The following is a 4,185-nucleotide window of genomic DNA, read 5'->3' on the forward strand; positions in this document are numbered from 1 at the left end:
GGTTTGGCCAAGGGTTTTAAGGGGGGAACGGGCTGTTGCAGAGAGAAGGGAGGAGTATATCGGGCTTAAGGAGGACTGGTAGACTCCTCCTCTCCATGTGCCGGCTAGTTCCCCTCATCGGTCAGCGGTGCACGGCTCTATCCTATACATTATTTCGAAATGGCTTATTTTACGCACGCTTATAAATACAACAATTTCTTAAAATGTGTAAAAGATACAAATAGAGATATCAATAAAGGTATTCTAATTTGGATAAATGATAATATTGTATGAAATAATTGGAATTATAATTTTTGTTCAAATCAAATCAAAGTTTATTTGTCACTTGCGCCGAATTCAACAAGTGTAGTAGACCTTACAGTGAAATGCTTACTTGCAGGCTCTAACCAATAGTGCGAAAAAAAGGTGTGTGTGTGTGTGTGTGTGTGTGTGTGTGTGTGTGTGTGTGTGTGTGTGTGTGTGTGTGTAGGTAAGGAAAGGAAAGAAATAGAACAACAGTAAAAATACATTTGAAAATAAGAGTATCAAGGCTGTATACAGACACGGTTAGTCAGGCTTATTGAGGTAGTATGTACATGTAGGTATGGTTAAAGTGACTATGCATATATGATAAACAGAAAGTAGCAGCAGCGTAAAAAGAGGGGTTGGCGGGTGGTGGGACACAATGCAGATAGTCCGGGTAGCCATTTGATTACCTGTCCAGGAGTCTTATGGATTGGGGGTAAAAACTGTTGAGAAGCCTTTTAGTCCTAGACTTGGCACTCCTGTACCACTTGCCATGCGGTAGTAGAGAGAACAGTCTATGACTGGGGTGGCTGGGGTCTTTGACAATTTTTAGGTCCTTCCTCTGACATCGCCTGGTGTAGAGGTCCTGAATGGCAGGCAGCTTAGCCCCAGTGATGTACTGGGCCGTACGCACTACCCTCTGAAGTGCCTTGCGGTCTGTTGTGGTCTGGGCACCAAATATCATACCTGTTTAAGGTGTTAAGCTTGGCCATATTAATATTTGAAAATAGAAGTAGACGTGTAACGTGTGCTACTATGACTTCTGCCAAGAGGTCTGGGCCTTTATGCCACAGGAGAGATGGAGCTTGTCCAGTTATTGCATGACCACTGGACCATGATGGCTGTTTCCCCTCAATCTCTACAATGGTGTCAGTGATGGGATATTTCAAGAGTTTCAAATGTAATTTTGTAAGTGGGCTTCAATCTGTAAGCATTGGATTTATTAAACTTGTGTGCCCACTCCTTGATAGATGAAAATGTACAGGCCTATTCCTAGAGATATGCCTCTAAGGCACAGGAGGTAGTGCACTCTCCCTATAACCTCAGGGTTTCTGGTTCAAACCCCACTGTGGGTGCTCCCCCTCACTAGGTTTAACTGGGATTCTCTTTCAACAGGTGTCTTGAAAAGAGAGTCATTTTTTATTAGTTTGACAAATGGTTTACAATGAAACAATCCTAAATTGAATGTGCTAGCATCTCTTCATTCAGTTGGATAACAGGATTGAATGAACTGGCCCACAGGCCTAATACATGTGCTTGAGTTCACCCAACTCACTAAGGTGACATAAGTTGCTGCAAAACTTTACAAGACATAGTCAACAAAACAAATTACTAGGTTTGATGAACATTAACACCAAATGGTGCTCACACTAATCCATATTGTTTCCAATCCTGTACAGCCTACAAGCTTAGAATTCTATTTTGTTTCACAGTAGGTCATATATAGTAGTTGTTTGTTAGCTTTCTGACCACTGCATTACTAAATATACAGTAGCTTGCCTTTATAAATCTGCTCTCCACTTTGAATCAATCTCCCAAAACATGCCATTGTACAATTACAGTATAGGCTATCATGAAAATGTGCCCTTTTTTGTGAAGATAAATACATAATGGATTGAGAAAATGAAACTTTTAGGTCTAACTGATGTTCTTTGTTCTTTGAAAGACAGACCATCATATCAGTGTCCACGTAGTTTTAAATTCTGTGTCAGTGTCTCCAGGGCTTGGTTCGCCCACTCCTAACACTAGCATCAGTAAGACAGTCCCTCACTTTGGCAGGATCCACCCACCACCCCCCCCATAACCCCCTGATGAGGGTTGTGTTTCATATAGGAAGTGGTTTTGGGCAGTGTGCTTGCTCATTCACTGCTGGGTCTTAAGTATTTAATTAGTCCCAAAGCCAGCTCCACCTAATCTCCTCTCCAACACCGACTCAACATGTGACTCGTTAACCGTTTGGAGGCCGATCACAATGTCGCTTCTCAGAACAGCCATTCTAATAATTCAAGCAATGGTAATACATTAGCACCAATGCCTAGAGTGATAAAGGTAAACAATGTTGTTGATTCACATGCCTCTGAAAGACTGTTGAGGGAACTCTGGGAAGTCTAATCTGCATTAAAACTTCAAATTGACTAACCATAACTACTGTATTATCAAACAAGCCTCTGGTTCTTCAACTCCCCTTTACACATGCAGCTTGTTCCATTAGGAGGTGCACTCATGACAAGCTGTTAAACTAATTCCAGATTATATTAAGAACAAGAATATCGCTCAATATATGAAACGGCAAACTTTCTTACATTCCTATTGCCATGTCTGTTGACTGGTTTTGAAACGGTTTATTTGTTTGTGCTCTGGATGATAAACCCTGTGTGTGAAGTGTCCATGAGGTTCATACTGGGTGAGTTGTTGGACGTTGTTGGAGACACCCAGCGTAGGCTACACAGCCTCGGTACTCAGCAGAGGAATCTCCAAAAATGGGACAGGGCCTATTCGGGCAGGAACTAAGGGGTGTGTTAAATTTCTGCATGCATGATCAATGGGGTTGAATAGCGTGTGGGGTAGAGGGGGGTGGCGGGGCGGTATGGACACAATACTGAGAGAGGAGGGGACAGAAATAGGGAGAGAGGTTGGCTGACTAATGAGACTATGAGGAGGACAACAGGAAAACAGTAGCTCTGTTCCCTTTTCAAGTAAAGAACGTGTAAACTGGTTCTGTGGTTCTTTATTTCTAGAAACAGAAAATACAGTAGGTTACATATTAACACAGCACACTTTTTAATATAATAAAAAAAATTACATAACTGCATATTTACTTTCTCACACCAAATGTATGCTAGAATGTGTGATATAATGCACTGTATGGGATTTAAATGCAGTACAAGCCACACTACCATGCCCCCTGTTTCCCTCGCTAGGCTGTCCTCTGAACAGTGCAAACTAAGGCACAATGGGACTTAATTACTGGTCAAAAAGATAGAGGGAGTCCTGTTTCTCAGAGTTTCCCCCCTTTCAAATACTGTACAATGCCATCTTCCCTAGGGTAGGGCGGGTGAGGAGAGAGAGCTCAACACAAAAAGGCAGGTGATAGGCTGAACCCGGAGGAAGGCATAAGGTAAGAGAGGAGGAGGGAGAGAGAAGGAGAAAGGAGAGAGTTATTGGAGTTGAATCCACACTGAAAGCAACACTACCAATACAGCATAGCTACAATGCCACCTGCAGGGGTTCTTAAGTATTACTGATTCCGAAGTAAGCATAAAGTTAGACAAAATCATGACAGATAATACAGCAGATGTATGGCATCTAAAAGCTACGTCAATCAGACCTCATCTGTCTAAGATGACACAAACATGCTCTCTAGTGCTGTGCAGGACAACACCTACTTTCATTTTCTCTGTCCAATTCATTCCTAACATGTCTCAAAAGACACCTATCAGGTGTTCATGATAAACGTTAAGCTTCAACATCCATTCCATTGGGCTTTTACATTACAATTTATTTGAAGTAGTATAGTATAGTGTAACCAGCCGTAAATTACATCAAGGCAGGCCAAATATACATTTTGCTGTCATCCTTATTGGATCCTAAAATAAATATCTATAAGTGTCATAATGAATTGTGTCAATTTTGAATATATTGAAAAAAAATGAACATTATAATTTGTAATGGTTGTATAATTTTTTTTAACCTTTCATGTATGTGTGTTATACAGGAAGGAACCTGTATGAATGTGCATGTGACAGGAAGTTTATTTTCATTTAGAGTTTTTGACTGCACTTTGCTCACTTTTAGGATTGGAGGGAGATGGGGACAAAGTTCAAAGAGAGCACATGGGGAGTAAGGGGGAGGAAGATAAAAAATAAAAAAAACATTTGAGCAGCAGGTGGAGGGCTTAAA

Source organism: Oncorhynchus clarkii, chromosome 6, assembly GCF_045791955.1.
Source record: "Oncorhynchus clarkii lewisi isolate Uvic-CL-2024 chromosome 6, UVic_Ocla_1.0, whole genome shotgun sequence".
Lineage (NCBI taxonomy): Eukaryota > Metazoa > Chordata > Actinopteri > Salmoniformes > Salmonidae > Oncorhynchus > Oncorhynchus clarkii.